We start from the raw sequence: 21,046 nt of genomic DNA on the forward strand, positions 1-21,046 counted from the left end.
AATAGCTAATATACATTACATAATTCTGCGGTCTCAAATCTATTTATTACTCTGCACTGAGTACTTAAATTACATGTCATTGTAGAAATGTCTAATTTTTCGTACTCATCCCTTCAAAACACAACTCAAAATGATTGCTAGGCGTGGGAGAACACTGATTCAAGTCTGGTGATAAATGATCGCCCACATCCAAACGAGGAGAAATAAAGAATCTGGAAACGAGAAATGTTTGTAGACAATTTGTTCTTCTGCCCGGAACTGAAATTATAACTTACAAATAATTGACTTTATATGTTTGCAGTTGTATCATAACAAAATAAAAGAAACGACTTAATTTTTTACAAAAAATGCTGAACTATCACAGTAACGAACCATTTACCTATCACAATAACAGCGGTGTTCACTTATATATTAAAAGAAAATGTTTAATTACTTTTCAACCATAATTATAATTATTTATCTTAATCGTAATAAGGAATATTAAGTAGGTAAAATTATACCATTCTCTAAGACATCTTGATCCGCTCTAATTACTAAATTTGTAAACAGTTTATTTCATTCTATCTCTAAAAAATTAGCAATAAAAAATATGCCAAGCTGATGTAATTAAAATAAAAATCTGACGTAGCCCGAAGTTGTTTTATGCTCTGTCCATTAGCTATATTGAAAACGTTAATTTAATTTAACTTTAAAAATACATTACTCTTTCATTAGAATAAATGATACGATCTACTCTGATTAAGATAACGGAGTTTGAATCTGGAGTTTCCGTAAGTTCAATCTGAAATAAAACTATTCTACGCATGCTTACATTTGGCTTTTTATTAAAGGAATTGGTCATGTAATTTGCTTCGATACAAGAATTTCAGCTATGACTCCAAATCAAACTGTTTTGAGTCGAACTGAATTAAAAGTTAGATTACATATCAATTAACTTATAGCAGTTATTTGTAATAATTTTGAGAAATAAATAAAATAATTCATAAAACTTTAATTTGAATAACAATAGAATTTCTCTTTATTCAGGTAACATGTATTTATTGAAATTCGAAAGAAAAATACAGAGCAATCACAGCAATTAAATGCAAACTGGAATACAATAAACATAAAATTTCAAATTAATTGTATATTAAAATATTTGTTGGGGTTGGAAAATATTAACTTCTGCTTCAATGAAACCTTAAATATTTTTTAACTTCATTGAACAGGTCGCATTCAATGACGCTTAGCCTAAAATTCATTATAAGCAAGTAACTGCAATATATACGCATAATAGTTTCGAGATTTAATGATTTTTCGTACATAAATATTTATATATTTTGTAACATAGATAGATATATTCACGAATTAATGTGTTCGTTTTCAGAGTACATTTGAAATTAAACTTTCCGTTAATTTACATAGATATTTCTAGAGTTTTCATTTACTTCAAGAATATAAATACATACATTAAGTGAATAGAAACACTAATGAAACACTATTGATCATTAGACTCATTGTTCGTTTATTAATAAATAAATGCTACAGAATATGGTACTTAAAGCCTAGTGAGTTAAAAAAAATTTTTGAAGGATAAGTTCGTAAGAATGTTAGACGCCATGTTACTTTAGAAGTAGTAAATAATAGTATTTGTGCAATATTTAAAAAAGTAAATATCTCATTTCCATTAATTGATAATAGCTTTATTATAGCATTAATTTTTCGGTGAAACTGTAGAGTTTGAATTTTAATTATGTATTTCATCTAAGAGTTACAGTCACTAGCTGACATTTTAAGATGGAAGTTCTTTGTGATGGGAGAGAAGAACAGGTAATGACAGAGATCTGTCCTTTCTCCACAGCTGTTCAGTTCTGAAGAAAAAGGGTTTATTGAAAAGAAATAAGAAAGAAAAGAAGCATGACCTGTCACAAAATGATTTACGTAATGTAATGAATTTATTAACTTTTCGTACAAAATTGAAATTTCTCATCCCTGAGACATTTCCTTGCCGCCAAACGCTCATGACCATTGTAAGCAGCATATGATTTAAGCCATAAAATTTGAGCTGACTATTAATCCTACTTAGGAGCTGTTCTCAATGAAATGGGCCAGCTTCTCAGTTTCGTTGTTTACTAGTAAGACCATTTATCCAAGTAAGTTTGTTAAATAAATGCACATTTGATCTGTTTAATAATTTCAAATGATAAGGCAATGTTTAAGCATATGTTTTTAAGAAATCACTGAATTATCTTTGATAAATGTGTAAAATGACTTACTGGGAACCAATAAACATATTATTCATCTGCATCTCAGTTAATTCAAAAACATATCTTTACATATCAGTAGCATGTCATTCTTTATGAATTGGAAAATATGTAGGCTGTGGAATTATTAGATATATTGACGCTGTAAACGTAAAAAATGAGCAATGCCCTCGTCGGGGCTCGAAACCTGGACCTCTCGAATATGCGTCAAGTATGCTTCAAATTACACCACGAAGGCATGCGAAAAGAAGGGGAAAAATAACTTATAATATTTCAAACAGAGAGATCAATATCTTATATATATGCGGCTTAAGTGTTTGTCGCCGATAGTTTATTGGTTGCTTGCGTAACAGTACTAGCCAATGGGGTGAAGTTGCCACGGCACAGGGTTGCCGCTTCAACTGAGACGTAGACAATTTCCTGTAAAACTTCTCTTTACTATGACCATCAATAAGTCTCAGGGCCAAACGCTTAAGCGTGTTGGCATTTTCTTACCTGAGCCTACATTTGGACACGGTCAACTTTATGTTGCCTGTTCAAGAGTTCGTGAAAGAACGGACGTAAAATTAAAAATAATGGATGGTCCTCTGCAAGGCGAGCTTAAAAATGATGGAAAGATCTACACAATAACGTTGTGTACAAAGAGATCTTTGATATATGAATTAATATTTTATTATTTAAATCACCTTTATTTATTGAGCTGGCGGTGGCTCTTAAGAAATGTACCGCCGGTGGTTTCCTTCATTGCACTCTATTTTAAGCAATTAAGCAAGTAGAAAGGGGAAACCCCGTGGGGCAGTAAACAAAGGGCGTCCTCGCCGCCTGCCCTGGGTAATTCAGTTTGAATTAGCAGACACCTTTGCACAAATAATTTTAATTACAATTTATAATATCTAGAACAGCAGTCATTTCGTATAACCGCAGGGCTTTCTAGTTGTTTAATAACCGTGCAGCTCTTTAACAATTTAATTAAAAACTAATGTGGTGATCAGGTTTAATGTTTTTTGTTTAATCCTCGAATCATGCCTTACAATGACACACACTTCTTTTCCAAACAAAGACGTAACAGTTGTGGGGATGTCGACTCCATTCCCTTTTTATGGAAGAGATGTTTTTCTGTTAAAACATGTAATAAATATACACTGAAGTTATTTGAGCTTTTAGTATGCTTTTATTCCTGAGGACAAATTAATTCTTTTTCTCGATTACCAAGTATAAATATACTTTCAATGTAAATTTTGAAATGAAAAAGAATAAGTAATGAAATTAAATTCCTTCATTTGAAGAGAGTAACTGCTTATTTAGCCTACAAAAAAATACGATCCAGTTATCCGAATGGATAAAACACCCTTTAGTTCAGTTAATTAGATTTTTCTGTGCACAAAATCATGTATCTTCTTTAAAACGCGTTAACATTAAATACATACCTGTTTTTAATTGTTAATGAAATCTCATTGAGGTGAAGTTTATGTCATAAGCAGAGAGGTAATGTTCAGGTAATGAGATCCATCTTAGATTATAAAGAGACAGACAAAAATAATAAATAAATGTTTCAAAATATTATATGATTAATTTAAAGCATTTATTTATTTATTTATTATTTTATATACAAAACATAATGCTTTAAAAACATAAAACTATAAAAAAACATAATTTTTTACATAAAAATATAATGTTTTAAAATATTGTATGATTATTTTAAAGCAGTTCTGGATGCAGAATAGGTTTATTGCAAATATGGAATTTTTGATTCGAAGCAAATAATTTATAACTATCTTTCAATCAAACTAAGTTATCGAAATCAGTGAACCTCCTATAATACAGAAACAACTTTTATTTTTAATTACTTTTACTGTTATCGGTACGTACACATGTGCTCTAAAATAAGGAAAATAGCGCTCTTATAAAGTGAATTATCTCATAACATAAATGTTTTTTGCGTACTATTAACTGTTGAATTATACTCCTGTTAAAGAACATAAGTGTTTGCTGCCTTTAAGCGATACCGTACAAGAAGCTTTGAAACTATTATCTAGTTTTATTAGGTTTGGTTCAATTTGGTTCGGATTCAGCATTTAGTAAAAAGAAAATCTATTTAAGTAACTTTTAAATACCTATCTAAGTAACCAATATGTTCTTGTTGTCACTTATGCTCACTTGTCTGACAGTAACATCAGCCTAAGCTCACGAAATTCCTCGTGGCAAGGAGCGCAAGATACGAATGTCGTTGGCAACAGTCTTGAGCACTTTACAGCTGACAGTGCGATTTAGCTCAGCCCCGCCTCCCAATTTTGATGGAGAGCACCTCGTGGGGACAGCTCCGAAGGTCTCACCCCTTTCCTTTTCCACCAAACCACACCAGAGGACTTTCGGCTCGCCGCATATTTAGTGCCGCCATGCCGCACCTACACTATACATTTACAAACATCCATGCCTTTTCCGGGATTCGAACCCGGGCCCTTCGGCACTGCAGTCAGCAACTCTAACCAGTATACCGGTTGGGGGCGTAACTAGCATTATCAGGCATAATTAAGAATTAATCAATCTACGTAATCAATATATTGAATTACTATAGGGTATTCGTAAAATTCCCTGACTCTGAATTAGATTTTCATAATATTTATTTCATGTATGGTACTCAAACAAATTCCAACCTTATACCGACAACTGAAAACAACGCTTTCATTAAAAAACTTCGTATGTTTGAAAGGACGCGATTTCTTTACCATTTCTTTTTTAAAAGAAGTAAAAATATTCTATACAGTAACCAGAAATACATTTTTAAATAAGTGAAATAAAATAAGGAGATAATCGAAAAGGGAGCGACACGCCATCTTTGACAGATAATGTTATAATTGTCGATTTTTTTCAATCAAGAGAAATTAAAGAAAATTCAATTTCGAAACAAAGCTCTTGAAATTTTTGTGATAATTTGGATTAGAACAAAAAATAACTAAAGCTTACACAAGTTTATTTCCTTGAAGTGTTTTACATCAAACCAAGTCAACTGAGTTTCCCTCAATTTTTTTAACTTATCTCGTATTTGGTTTCCTTCGATATCTCTTTTGCTGGAAAAATGGTTCTATCTATAATTGTTACTTACTTTCTGTTTATTTTCCCCTGCTTACTTAAATAACGTATTTCCGGCTCAGGGTAGAAAATATGTTTGCTCCATGAAGAAGAAGGATAGTGAAACTGTCTGCTTCAAAAAATATATTTTTAATGAAACCAACGTAGATATAAGATTGAATAGTTTTGCCAAATTTTTAATTTTAAATTAGGTTTTTCCCTTATAGATAAAAATGTAATTTTATTTACATTTTTATACGTCTTCTACTGACTTTCAGTTAGTAGGAGAGTTATATAAAAGGAATTAGAAATAACATCAATATTGCGGAGTATAAAAATTCCTGCTGGAATACATTTTTCCCCTGCTTCTCAGAATATATGACTTTGTGCAGCTAATGATATGCGTTTGTTAGATCAGGTTACGAGATTGTCTGCTTAAACATAGAACGTTAAATATCTTCGTAATATAAGTTATAGATGAAAGAGTTTGTAATCTGTGATAACTGCAGACACAAAGAGACTGAATTCTCATCGATTGCTCCAATTATAAGAGCATTACATTATTGAAGGTAATTGCACCATTGTAATATCATATCAATTATAATATAATGAAGCTTTTCAGGTTCTGCAATCATGTTGTAATTGTTCAGCCGAAAGAAGTCAAAATTTATATATTAAATCTGTACTTAATTCTTTTCCGCCCTGAAAATATTACAATAGCTGATGAAAATTTGAAGCCTTTATTGGATTAGTCATTCATTTAAATTATTTAATTTAACATTAATAACATTAATTTAAGTAAATTAATGTTGATGCCATGCAGAGAAGACCTTGAATAAATACTGTTAGCAAACAATTTCATTAAATCGAATCTTTACAATATACAGAGTCCTTTCTTATGTTCCCTTTTAGATACACATAAAACAAAATCATGATATTTAGATTATTTTTCCATATATTTCATCTGATACAATCAAGGATGTAAAGAAAACGAATACATGTTCTGACTAAGTCTATAATACAGCAAACAAAAAACGCCTTTTCCAAATGGAAGGAATATATAAAAATTACTTCTGCTTACCTAAATTCACGGAGAAAGAACGTTTATAGGATAGTTCAAAACTATTAAACATGTTGAAGCAATTTAAGCAAAATATTACAACTCTGATTGGTAAAAATAATTTTAATGGATATGTCTAGAACACAGATGAGTCGTTTTAAAGTTTCCGCTCTAGATGAATGTTATAGACTGTTATCAAGACGAAGTGCAGAGAAGAGTTATAAGGTTACTATTATTTAAATTAATCAATTATTTATCATTTCAACCTTTACAATAACTTCTCTTTTCCGTTTTCTCGCAATAAATATAAATGAGTTAGAGAGTATTTAAGGTGAGGTTTTTGCACTGTAAGGCAGAACACACTCTCGAGGCTACGTTGTATTAGTTCTACTAGCTGTGCAATCTACTAGCTTAAATTTTATGGCATCAGCTCTGCTACTTTTCATTTAATTCTTCGGCTTTACCGACATTTAAATTATTACGCCAGTTAAAATTTTGTGCCAACTTCAGTTTAAACTGAAATGGGTAGTCTTTTGACTACTAACTAAATTTTAAATTTTGAATCTTACTGTTGCTTCAAAGTTTGTCAAGAATAATGTTCCGCATAATATGTTGCAAAGAATATATAGTGTATTAAGTGTAGCATGGAGTTGTAAATGTGCCTTAAGTACTGTGCAATGATCAACGCAATGCATATTATGAAATGTATATTGTAGCGAGTATTGTAGCAACGTGTTAACATGCGATGTAGCCGGGAAAATGTTTAATTCCGCATGCACAAAAATCTGTATTTTGCCCTTGTATTGTTTTCGGAGTGTAGCTTCAGATACTTGCAGGATCCGGACGATACCCGATTAGTCTATGTAAGCCGTCCGGGTGTCCGGACCTGCTCTCACCTATCACCTGTTGCTTCAAAGTAGCACAAAATGTAGTTGGTTGTTGGCACAAAAAGTAGCCAATACACACAGTGCATTAAATGTAAAAATGAGTTTTGTAAGATGTCCAAAATATAGTGCAGTGTTCAATGTAATATATATTATAAAATTTTTTAGTGTATTGAGTGCTTTATATGTAGCAGTGTGTTAACGTGCAATGTAACCAGTAGAATGTTTAATTACAAAGTAATTTTTAGTATGTTTTAAGAATACAGCAAACTTTATGCCACAGTGAACTTTTAACATAATGTTATTTAATCAAAAGTAATATGGGCTGTACTGTGTCCTTAAATCTGTATTTTGTATATTATAAGTACAGCACAAAGTAAACAACGTATATTTCTGTGTGCAAATGTGTAATTTGTTTTTAATGTGAAGTTCCACTTTGGGCATGTAATGTAACTTCCACTTTGGGCATAGAAACAATTTAACGACTCTAGGTACCGTCGTTTTATCACAGTGCGAGAAACATAGCTACATTCATACAGACTCTCCTTTATTTAATTTCTTTTAAAATAATATTCGGTGGCAACAATTTAAACACTGATTCAGCTTTTACAGTGATTCTGCTTCTAGACTAATAGCTCTTCTGAGCTAACGTGCTTTTGGGATAAAAGAAAAGGCATCTAAAGAGCAAACTTATTGCATCTTCCCGCCAAATCATATTCGAGAAGTGACGCTAATAGCGTGCACAGAATGTTAATTGATTACTGAACTGCCTGATTTTCAGTCCATCGAGGCAGTATGTAAATAGTTAGCACAAACTTCGCATAAAATATTTTTTCACTTGGGTTCAGAAATGATGAATGATACAAGCGAGAAAACAATCATTGCGGAAAATATAGATCAAAGTTCTACTACATTTTAAACTGTTAAAAATTCGGTTTGATTTAAACTGTAATATAACTATATTAACTGTATTTATAACTTTAACACTATTTTAATTTTTAAATAAGATAACTTTTATAAAAAGAAAACTGTCATTTTGCTTACTAAGTACTTGCATCGAAGAAGCCTTGAGTCCAAGGTGGAGTAATAAAACGCTGACTATAATTTTGAAAAGCAATCTAATCTTGCCAAGGACAGAAAATTAATGGCAGGTAGGGAAAGACTTATTGCAGGTTTACTCAATCAGGAGATTTGACTCACTAATGTTAGCTTTCAGAAAAAAGTTAAACAGAAATTACTACAAAAATAATAATTTGATGTTTGGTTGAGTAGATAGCACTTTAGTAGGAAATTCTACGAAAGAAAAACGTACAGGTACGTTTTTACTAAATTAAGCCGGAATTGATTTTATCTTGAAAAGGGCAAAACCGTGCTATACGATTTTAAGAAATAAAAACGACTTTAACGAAGAAAATTGTATTTTTTTTTCTGTGCAAATTTGTTCCCCCATGATCGGCAATTCTCATAAATCATACGGAACAGGAAATAAAATTTTCATTTCTGCCAAATTATTTAAGAAGTTCATGAAAAGTAAATGTTTGCAAATGAAAGAAATCATTAGATGACAGAATCATAAACCTGAGTTTACTTAGAGCTAAAATACCCATTTAAATATATTTATATTTCTCAGCCATTCAATTTAAATTGGCGATTGTCAAGTAAGTTATAAACGTTTGCTATCGCATCTTTTATGTGGAAGAAAGGACTTTAAAATCTACCGGTTTAAATGATTCTTTAGTTAAATGCAAAGTGGACGAGAAGAAAAGGGGAATACTTTTGTATGCCGGTTATCGTAGTGTCTTTATGGAACGTGCAATGCAGCTGGGAAGTGTCTAACTCTCCCCACTTGCGTAAGATTTATAACTAGTAAGGCATGATAAATTGCCAGCCTGTCAACATTTAGTTACCCATTGTAAGAAATAAAGCTAACTATATCTGACATAACCGACATGTTGGAAGTTTTGTCTCTAACATGAATTCCTAGATAAAATTACAATCATATGTATAGTTATATATATTTGCGCATGTTTTGTTGTTATTACTATTCTAAGTTCTCAAGTGCAGACATGCCACTGCATGACTACAGAGGGTGTATATCTATTACAGCTTCTAGGTTATTTGTATACTACTGATGATAGTATGATAGTATATATGTAGAATCATTAACCCCTTCTTGGTCAGCATTGTACGTCACGCTTTCGTTTTTTCCGTTCCCCTACGCTCGGTTTTCGGTGTCATGCGACAAACAGGAAATTGCATCCTTGAAAATGAATCCTTCGCTACATACACGTCTCATTACATTCCTCGATTATTTTTTGTATTTCTGATTATTGCTAAGATTTGGTACATCTACTCCTACTTTAGTGAGATTTTCTACCTTGAATTAAAAACATAATAATTTTGTATTTTCTCGAATTTTGATTTGTTTAGTTATGTCAAAGTAGCTTTTATGATGCTACATGTCAAAGTAACTTTAGTAGTCAAAGTAGCTTTTATGATATATTTAGAGCACGGATCCGAGAGCTGTGAATAACATAGCCAATTTTTTTTGGCAATGTAAGCACTAAAATGACTTGCAATAAATGATTTTAATGTGGCCTTTTACGTTCTGATGTCCAAAACAGTTGTAAAGCTGTTTCCGTGGTAACGCTGAAAAGCTATTTGTTAAAACATTTTGGTGTATTTTTAATAATTCTTTTCATGCCGATATTTATCTCTAATACTCAAAACAATCTATTTGTATCAACGCAATCTATTGTAAAATTTGCAAATATTGCAGAGAAAACTGGAGATGGCTTAATGTGATATCAAATATAAACCTACTGCTAGGTTAAGCAAACAAACTGCTTAGTGACAAAACTAATTTCCATTTCCGGATTCAGGATAGAACATTACGTATATTAATATTTAGTAATTAAAAAAGTGCCTTTTGAGTTCTGAAATTCGGAAAAAATCCAAACAAGAAAGGGTTGAGTATTTATTAAGCAGACATCAGCTGTACCCACCAGTCATAGAGCTTAAGACTTTCCATTTACTGGCTAGCTCAGTATGGTGACCACTACACCACAAGATACATGGGAGGTAGATCTTTATTTCCTTACAACTTTGCTCAACACCATCCCGATTCTGACAGAGAACGGATTGGAAAACAGAATTGAAAAGTTTCGTTCTCTCTTTTCCTTTCAACAGACACCTCGAAAGGACCTCTTATGAATACATTTTAAGTACCCTTACTCATGCAGGTACTATAGATAACTATTCACGCTTTCCTAGGGGTTCGAAACATGGATTCTTCGATGCCCGCTGATCTTGCCATATTGGTCGAAAGACTATTTTTATATGTTAAGTCATGAAAAATGCGCTTGACAAAGCATTTAGTTATTTATTATGATCACTTATTTATTTATTATGATCACTTATTTATTTATTATGTTCATATCATTATGCAGGAATGTAGTAATATTTCATTTACTTGTGTTTATTCGTATTATTCAAATATCTAATAGTTCTTTAATTCACTTATTTTTTACATTACTTAATTTACTCTTTAGAAATTTAAATATTTATACGTTAGAGTTTCTTAATTTGGTTCCTATCTATCATTTAAAACTATTACAATTTTAAAACTCTTTTAATCACCTTTTAGTATACCCAACAATAGATCGTGAACTGCTTCTTGCATAGTATTAATATCTAGATTTCTATTAATAAACAAAACTTGTTTTTGAATTTAAATACTTTTGTGCCTACTTAACTGCCTTTTATACTGGCATAAATTATGTAAAACTTATTCCCATACCTCTAAAATCATAGATTAAGAAATATTATTAAAATATTTATTCAAATAACTACAATTAAGTATTATTGATATTTATAAACTCATGAACAATTGGCATGATGCATACCAAAATTTAAATTATCAAGATATGCTGGCTATTATGAGGGCAATTTACATGATACATACCACAAAAATTAATTCATAAATACACACAGTTTGATTGAGATGCGAAACCTGGAGACGAAAATAAACTAAACTTGCGATGGAATTATTCTTGCCCACAAATGCAAACCAATACTATGATTTAACCCTTATATGTACCCTTATAAATAGAATAACATCAAGTTGCCTATACTAATTAACTATAACAGCAATTTTTATTGCAGGAATGTATAAAAATTCCGTCTCTGTTCTTTTCCTTTGTTATAGAGTTTTTGTATAATTACCTATACACATTACATGGGTTGTATGCCTAGTTTTAAATTCCAAACTGTTTAAAATCTTGAAATCTTGAACACAACAATCATAAAGAAGAAATACAAATGATAACATAAATCTGTTAATAGGTGTCAAATAAAAAGTAAAACAATGTATACAAAATATTTTTAAATTACATATTTTAATCAAATGCTCCAAAAGTTTTAAAAAATAAGGGTTTTTCAATTATCATAGTATTCTTGATCATACAAACTAAAAACAAAATCCCCGTGGATTATGGGAGGTTGATGACTAAGAAAACTCATAAAATCGCTAACAATGATAGATTTTTAAATCACGATTTTCAAATCGAATTTTAAGCAGCCTGAATGTAGTTATTTTCATTTATATAGGAGAAGGTTGCTATCAATGGGCCATTTTTACAAAACGATCCTTAAAATCGTCAAATTTGGCAATTTTACAGATTTTTACATGTTAACGTAAATATTGCATACCATACTACTCATATCTAGAAATAGACGTTATAATTATGAAATGTTCAGTAAATATTAGAAAAATAAAAATAACTCTCGCTATCCCAATGAAAGAAACCGATCACTTTCATTGAGCCGAGGCGTTTCTGTGAATGGGCCGGTAGCTATTTTCTATTTAATATCGTATCATCTTAACACAAGTCAATAAAATGTTTAAAACTATTTTAAGCATGATTCGTAAATATAAAATGCTAGTTAGAAATCAACACAGACCACTGAAAATACATTGAAACGTATTGATAGCTTCGAATTATTCACAAGGAATAAGGTATTGGACTTTAGTTTAGATTTTATAATCATAAAATAGGCTTAACATGAGAATCTCCGAAATAACACTGAATTTCGTTTATTAGAAACAATTTAATGAAAATGAGAATTTCAGAGTAGTTTATAGTTAGGCTAGTGTAAAACGAACAATAAACATAACAGGGAAACCTTAAAACAGCATAAAATAATTATTAAGCTTAGTGTTAATATTAGGCTATAAATCTTATACAAATTACTGCATCGATTATTTGTTCTTGATGAGTTCAGTTGCATTTTGCGCAATAATACATTTTGATCCCTTTTACTGATACTAGCATACTTCTCATGAACCCACACTATACACGATACACATTGAATCATGTCTTCCTTGAAGTCATCACAACAGATAGCACAGAACAGTGAAACTTCGTTGGAATTGATTGGCCTGTTATCTGAAGACAATGAAGGTTTAACCTTTAACTGTCTTCTCTAACATTCAATTCTTCAGAAATTTGGAATCATCTATTTGGAGTAGTTTGTTTGAGCCTTTTGCAACTGAGAATTTAAATGGAATCGGGAGATTTCCTTCAAAAACTTTAACTTTTGACAAAAATGCTGATGCACGAGCTGGAAGCAGTTTTGATTCTCTTCCACTGGTGATTTAGATTTTCTCCATTATTACGTATAAAAAAGTTTCTTAATATTACTTTTACTTTTAAACTACCGTACTTCTTAACTTCTCTTTTGGTACGGCGACAAAGAAAGAAAAACGCCAAAACCAGAACTCTCATTAAAAAAAAATTATCTCTTTAAAGTGACTGAAAACTACTAAGAGTTTAAATTAGACTACATTACATAAATCATTTACAGAGTAAAATATAAAGTTTATCATTTCAAATCTCATACTCTTTAAGTCAGTAATGAAAGGAGTACCTCCTTCCTGGTGCTTTGGTAAAATCGAAAGATCCTTTACCAAAGAAAAATGTGAAATGCATTTCTGTAACAAAATCGTCAACATGCTATCTCTCCCCAAAAAAAACTAGATCCACTGATTTTCCTGAAAGCACATAAATTCCAATACAACTCTAAGATAGCTTCAAACACTTTGCATTTTAAATACAACACAGAACTCTTCAAAACACAAGGGAAAGATAAATCTCACACGTAAGAAGATAAAACACCAGTTCAGATAACTGAATTGCATCGATCGTACAATTACAACACAATTAAAATTAATTTTCCTACTCCCACAATAAATTACCCAGGTTAGATAGCCTTGTTTTCCGTAAGGTTCACATGGGTGACCTACAGTAGACCACAGATAAAAAATCAAACAAAACATACAATAATAAATCAATAAGAGATACTTATTAAATATTCCAGAAGATTATCAATTTAGATAGCTAGCCAGAGTACCTCTACAAAACATTACAAAAAATTTATTCAAAGTTTCTCATTTTAATAATCTGTACAGCAATCAATATTGTACCCAAATTATTAGTTATGTGCGTTACTATAATTACACAATTTTCATTGAATACCAATTTCATTTTTAACATTTTTTCCAAATCCTACTAAAATCATAATAAAAACACCTGTAGTATAAAACATTTAATCTTCTAACATTTAGTACTTTATCGAATTAATTTCCCTTGAGATTTCCCCATCTATTAATTATTAAATTAAGTGATGATTCATGACAGTTAAACATTTTTAAAAAATTTAAAAAAATACTTTCTCAACTTATAATTGAGTACTAGCAAATATTCAAATTTTCCATTAACATTAAAATTACCGCTCATGCTTTAAAATTTAGCATTTCCTAAATCCTAATAATCAATTATTAAAGAAAAGCAAAAGACAATAAGTCACTCACAGATTTCAGAACACAAGGATCCATAAATGGGACTGAAGAATCTCACCCGGTGGTCTTCTAGAACTACATAAGGAATGTCCTAGAACTGATACGCTTGGACAGATCATTCAAACATCTTAACTAATAAGGTAAAACGGTAAGACAAACAAACGTTCTCTCCTTTCTTCAATGTCATCCTAACCGGTGATGTTCCTAGCTCTTATTGGAAATTAACACAAGTCGCAGGCCCAAAAGCATCCTCTTCAAGAATTTCGAAGATCTTTTTTAAGATGTTCACAACATTTGAAAGGTTTGTCCTTAAAAAGTTCGCAAATTTAAAAATGATCGCTCTTATGTTCACATTATTAGACATGATCATCTTTAAGATATTCGCCTTATTAGAAATAATCGTCTCCTTACGATGTTCACCTGATTTCGCAAAATCAGACAAAACGTTGCTATTTTTTTCCTCTACTCGCGCGGCACCCCCTTTCTTAGGTCGCCGGACAGCATCACGCCAACAACCCGCATCATGATCCTGTCCCTCAGGAAGGCAAGCCACGGGAGGCGGGAAGTGGACCCGCAAACCGGGGCCGCCGGGCTAACTACGCTCCCTCTTTTCAGAAAAATGTTGATAAAGTCTGGAAAGTCTGATAAACAAAAATTCTTCTCCTGCCTATTGTGCAACTACTTTTGAAAACTCGGAGACGCTCAAAACGGACCGCCTCCAATTTCACAATTGGCTCAAAATACCAATAAAATTAAAATTTACGCAATCTAACACAAAACTGTAACTCTCTCTAACCAAATACAACAAAAGAAATAAATAGCCTCCAGAATTTCAAAAAAAATAGTCCATTCTTTTAAAGTGACATAACGCGCAACACCAAGAATGTCATTAATTCAGTTAATTGGTGTTTTGAGAATACGGCAAAGCACACTAGGGCTATCAGCCTAAGGGGAGGGATGCCTTCTTGGAGGACATTCTAAGGGGAACTCGTATACACGTTACACATAGGGAAAACCACGAAAACTTCCATGCAGCCAGCTCGTTTGCGGGATTCGAACGTCGGACCGAACTACCAGTGTTCAGCGATTTTACCGCTCGGCCGCTGGTGGGCCCTTTAATTCAGTTAAAGTTGCGATACCAAGGTAAAAAAAACATTTCACACAGTTCTTCAGATAAGCCGAAATACGAACAAAATACATGTTCAAACCTAAAGATGAGGGGAAGAAAAAGGCAGCTGGCCGCCAAACTTTGACCCCCAAAGAGGCCACTCGGTGAGTACGGAGGAAAAACCCCACTCCTTTTAGCTGTACCAAAACTTTTTCTGCTAATTAAGAGCTTTATCGCATCAAATGAAATAATCTCAAACAATAGTATATATTAAAAATTAATACTCAAATTTGAACATTAAAAATTTCCTATTCATTGTAAACTAATATAATCACTAAGCACTGTAAAATAATACATAACAATTCTTCACAACACCCTGGAGACTGCATATCATGTGACAATCCATCAGTAGAAGCAGTTAGGCTTGTGTCAGGAGCTTCTACAACCGGAACATCTTTTATCTCAAACTGTATTATTGGAACGAAACGAGAGTCTTGAAATACACGTCCGTTCACTGGCCAAACTGCTTTAGAAAAACCATTCATTGCCGTCGCTACTGTTGCTGCTTGTTCACATGCTTTCCCAAACAATCTTGCTATATGAAACTGGGTGACAACATCTAATTTTCCTTTTCTCCGTATCTGGCGTAGAAACTTGTTCCTTAATGTTACTTAATCTATTTATTGAAACCCATTATGATAATTTTAACAAAATATTCGTTTTAGACATGAATTAAGAATACTTCGGTTTAGATTAAAATTAGATTAATAGCTTATAATTATTTTTATAAAAAAGAAAATGAGTTCGTTTTCTAATCATAGATTTAATTACTCCCGATAGCTTTTTACTAAATCAGATAGCTTGAAATTTTAATCTTCAGCTTGAAAAAATTACAAAACAAAAGCCTCGATATGGTTTCCATTGTTGAGCCACCAGGTCATTCATAGCAACGTAGATTGGCTCATTGAAGGCAACTGGCAGTCGGTAAGTAATACGTCCGTAATTTCGGTTATGACAAAGTAAACGACCATTGTTAATATATCCAAATAACGCTGATTTAACAGAGTTTTAAATGTTATAAGTAACAACTAAAACACTATCAACTTCTCAACTGATGTCTATATTTTCTTCACAACGCTGAGTTAGAAGAAAAGTACAGAAAACTTACTTTCTTGTAAAGCAATCTTGTTTAAGCCTGGATCTTTTCCTGTCAAGATGGAGGTTTTCAAGCTTCTTGTAGTGTACTAAACAGTCGCCATGTAGGGCCTACTGTCAAAAACTAAGAAATAATGGAGGTGACTCAACAAAGGAGCCGTCTCGTCGATAATAACCTTACCCTATGTATATTTACATCATCGTTTCTGTAATCCTTTGAAATTATGGCAATATCCCAGTTCATACATGGGATCACCGTGATTTATTTTTATCACATATGGTCGAGAATATTATCGTCTCAATTCATCTAATTATTCAAAATTTTCTTATATATAAGAATTTTTCGAATGCATAAGAATTTGCTATGCATCTTTTATTCTACGGGATACAAACGAGTAATAAACTCACAGCTTCTGAATGCAAGAAAATTATTCTTTATAATCTGATGTAAAATTGCACGCATTTCATTTAAATTTGTGTTTGATTTAGAAATTCCATTTCACTGTCACTTAGTCATTCACCTGCTAACGATAAAAGATTCAAATGTTTAATTTAAATGTGCGTTATTTTTAGCCACTGCATGGCAGCTTAAAATTTGCACTAGGGCAGCAAATTTTTGAAAATGTGGATATATTCGGGAATTTATGGTAGAACGTTTTGCATGTTTGCTCGAATGGTTTCCTTGGGGATTCCATCAAAAACACTGAAACTATGATACACTCAAAAATATTTTAATCTCTGAAGAGCTGTTTGTATATTCTACAATAACTGTATAAAACTATATATATTGTTTTCATTTGTATTTTCTGTTATATAACTGAGAGAACTCTCTTTTTCCTGCCTTGTACGAAGTAAAGAAAGTAATTTAATCGCAAACAATTTCAGGTACCGCATTTCAATGGAAATATTCATTTTGACCGTTCCCTAACCATTTGGACGATTTTTATTACGTGATTTTTCTATGTACAGACACAATAAAGGAATAGTTTTTCCAAAGTGGGTTATAAAATAGATTGAAAATGGAATCAAAAGGGATTTTTTTTCCTTGATGTCTGCAAGTACATACGTATGTACATATGTATATATCATGTATAATTCAAAAACGATTAGAAGTAGAATGCTGAAATTTTGTTAATGTGACAGCTACAACATCTAGTTGTGCACCTCCCTTTTTTATTACAATCATCTGTAGTATGCAGACACACGCACGTATATTTATTTATATATATATGAATGTGTGCGTGTATATATAGATGGATAAGGGAATCCGGCTTAAAAGTACTTACTAAGGCCTTTATTTTCGTTTTTGTTGGTCGTAGTCATATACTTCCAGTTACAAAAGTGTTTCAAATGACAAAAACATTCATGTTTTGGTAATGCTAAATTTAAAAAAAAATATATTCATTTTCTGTAAATAACGAAATCTAACTATGTATATAATAACAGTTCATATATGTAGTTAGTCTAACAATAAATATCTAATAATATTTAATGGCAGCCTTTTGTTGTAAATATCAAACCAAATTTAGTGTTAGTTTATTTTTGCAGTAAAAAATATCTATAATTTATTAAGTCTTGTAAAGAAGTCATGTGGTGCCCGGATCATACATTTTTTTATTGTAGAAAAGATTATGCAGATAAAGGGGTAACTTTTTTTTTATTTCGTAACGCAAAGCCGAAGTTAATGCATTTTCTAAAAAAAGTATATTTTGTGTTGTATATATAACCCACTCTTTTATTAATAAAGAAATTAAAAAGACGAAAGGAAGTTAACAGGTTTAATTTTACTTGTCCTAAGAAAAGAAATACGCGATCTGAATAACTGAAGTCAGGATATTTCAGCGGTATAGTTCAAATCACTTAAGAAAATATTTTTTCAAATAAAATGAGAGCTTTTAGATTTTACATTACGCTCAAAGGGACGTCCTTTAACGTTTTGTGTGCTACCTTTATTTATTAAATATCATATTTTTTGCTCTAAACCACATAAAATTCAATTCAACAATAATATTTAAAAACGCATATCTTTAGAATTTCAGATTTAGAATTTCAGTCTCGCGCGCTGGAGATAAAAATGCTTTTTTTCCGTACAGCGTTCCCATTGCTGGCTTTGAAACCGTTGAGTTTGCTAATCAAAAATTCTTTAAAGTTTTACAAAATAAGAGATAGATAATAAAAGAAATTCGAAATTCAAAATTTGGGCTTAAGTGCCCATTTTCGTGTGGAGGATTACGTTATTCAAAATTTCATGGCTCTAGGTCCATGGTTTTTCGCAATGCTAGAAATATGCATACATTCATGAAGATTCTTCATTATTCAATTTCTTTCAATATAATACATTGAAATTTATATAATTTCAATATAATGATGGCAACAATTTAAAAATTGATACTCCGTTTGTAACGAACCGACGCAAAATGCGGTTCCGAGACCAATATCCCTTCTAGGCTAACGCTCCTATGGTCTAAATAAAGAAATATATATCTATTTAGTTCAAATATTTTAAAACTAAATATGCGCTTGATTTGGTTTCATATTCTTAGGCTAACTTAACTGCATAGCAATTCTATTATTGTTCCCCAACATATCAGCCCTTTAGAGTATCTTTATTCATACAGGAAAAGTTGTCCGTATACTATTCCGTGTCTATTCATCTTCTGGATTTCGGATAGATTCCAGATGGAAATGCACCACGTATTCATTAGGCGATCATGAATATATTTCCAGATATTCCCCAGCTAATGTTACTTATGCATATGATCTGCGGCTGGAATGAATTCAACAGATTTAGACGACTGAATTAATGGGATTTCAAAATCTTACTGATCAAATTATATAACACCATGTTCATCTGCTAAAACAATGATCTTAAACACTAAAAAGAATCAAAATAGTTTTCTCATGGAATTTCATAACATTATTGATTATTCTATTCGTCTGCACTTTATTCTAAAAAAGTTGGCATTTAGGAAAAGTACCTAAATTTATTTTTTAATTTAAATTTTTTTCCTTTAATCTTTTCAAATAAAAATGTAACTTCTGATAGCAAAATAAAATTCAATTTTAATGATTTCTTGCTACTTTAACAGCGCACTACGTAAACAACGGATAAATATTTTTATAGTAAAGCAGTATTTAATTACATAATTTAATATTTTAGTACTTATTTCTCAATTTTTCAAAAAATATTTTTCATGAAAGATAAGTTTTTCAGTATTTAACAAGCATTGAAGTTATATACCGTGACTTAAAATGTTACCACTAAATATACTGTATTTACGGCTTATATAAATTTTAGCAATTACGACACTTCGCAACTCTGTTGGATGATGATTCTACATAAATTAGAAATTTGTGTTCAGTAGTAACTGAACCCTTTGCTCAAATTAGATATTCCTAGGTTAGGATATGATACTAAAATATATTTTAAATTCCTGTAAGTTAATACTTGCTGTTAATTTTATTTATGCCATTCATTGATATTCCACGTGATAAATTAAAGAGAAAGAATGGAATTTGTTTTTACATAGTAAGCAAGGCTCGGCAAAATTCTTGTTTTCAACAAGAAAATATTAAAATACATACTGACAAAATTAAATTCTGTTCAAAGAAAGTTTTCTTTCTTGGGATCTAAAATTTATTCGATATGTGGCTTTGAAGCTTGTCAAAGAAAATAATAGAATTCATGGAAATCTTTTTTTCGGATGTCCGCTCAACTTCCATACGAAAAGAAGATTTTTCTTACCTTAAACAGAAGAAACTGTTAAGCAAGTTCAAGTTAGTTTCTTGATCCTCCTAAGATATTACTTCGCATCCTTTCATCACAGCTGCCGGATACGGTCTGATCTTCTTCATATCCGGCAAGAGCCGTTGCATTGCCGTTCGCGTGCAGATGGAGCCACTGGGCATCTCGTGTAGCTCTGAAAACTTTCGCTGGCACAGTGAGAAATTTTATAGCAAGTCTTTCATTTTTACTGAGCAATGTAGATTGTTTAAGCATCACGTTTTGTTTTCTTAAACAGATAAAACCTTAAAAGCTTTTATTTTTTTTTACTTCTTAGTCTCTAACGTTTTATTTTCAAGTCATTTAACTAAAAGATAGTTTAAAGCAATTTAAAAACTACTATTATGAATCTTCACTAGTTCGTCAGAAGCTAAAAAAACTTGAGGAAATTTCAGAAATTTTCTTAAAATTTCTCAACATTTCTTCTAGACATAAAATTCAAAATCATGTTTCAGAAGTAAACAGTAATAACCTTAATATTTCAATAGGAAGTCTGCAAAATCGTTAAGCAGTTACATATTAATTCTGAAAGACATTTTATCTACTTTAACTGATATGGTACATAATTTTGAGCCCTTTATAAACTGATGTTAAACATTCCAAATTTTAAACTGCTATTTAACAATTCAAAATTTTAATTGCATCTTCTTAAGAAGACTTTCCAATTTTTCCTCATTATTTTTAATGTAATTCAGAGTTAATTTTACAAACAAAATAAAACAAGCGAGTATAAGTGCTAAATGTAAAAGGGTATGAAATAAACATATAACAAAATTATTTTATAGCTTACATACAGTGTTGGAATTTTAGGCATCTGTTGTCTTGCAGTTTTTAATTTATAGTATCTCAATGAGCTCTCCAATCATAATATAGTTCTCAAAGAG

The 21,046-nt window shown here is 31.3% G+C and overlaps 2 protein-coding genes across 2 annotated transcripts in view; one reads left to right on the top strand and one right to left on the bottom strand.

Annotated features, from left to right (window-relative positions):
• LOC118189649 (uncharacterized) overlaps window positions 1–20,209 on the bottom strand; it is a 632,173-nt gene extending 611,964 nt beyond the window's left edge. Inside the window, exon 1 of the mRNA XM_085815570.1 lies at window positions 20,124–20,209. The gene's annotated coding sequence lies outside the window, so the exon portion shown is untranslated. The remainder of the gene's footprint in view (window positions 1–20,123) is intronic.
• The window catches only part of LOC118202696 (cubilin-like), a 406,913-nt gene that overhangs the window by 296,850 nt on the left and 89,017 nt on the right, over window positions 1–21,046 (top strand). The window lies entirely within an intron of this gene.

This window comes from Stegodyphus dumicola, chromosome 4 (genome assembly GCF_044657685.1).
Source record: "Stegodyphus dumicola isolate Sdum_Otavi_A_Nest chromosome 4, ASM4465768v1".
NCBI classification, from domain to species: Eukaryota; Metazoa; Arthropoda; class Arachnida; order Araneae; family Eresidae; genus Stegodyphus; species Stegodyphus dumicola.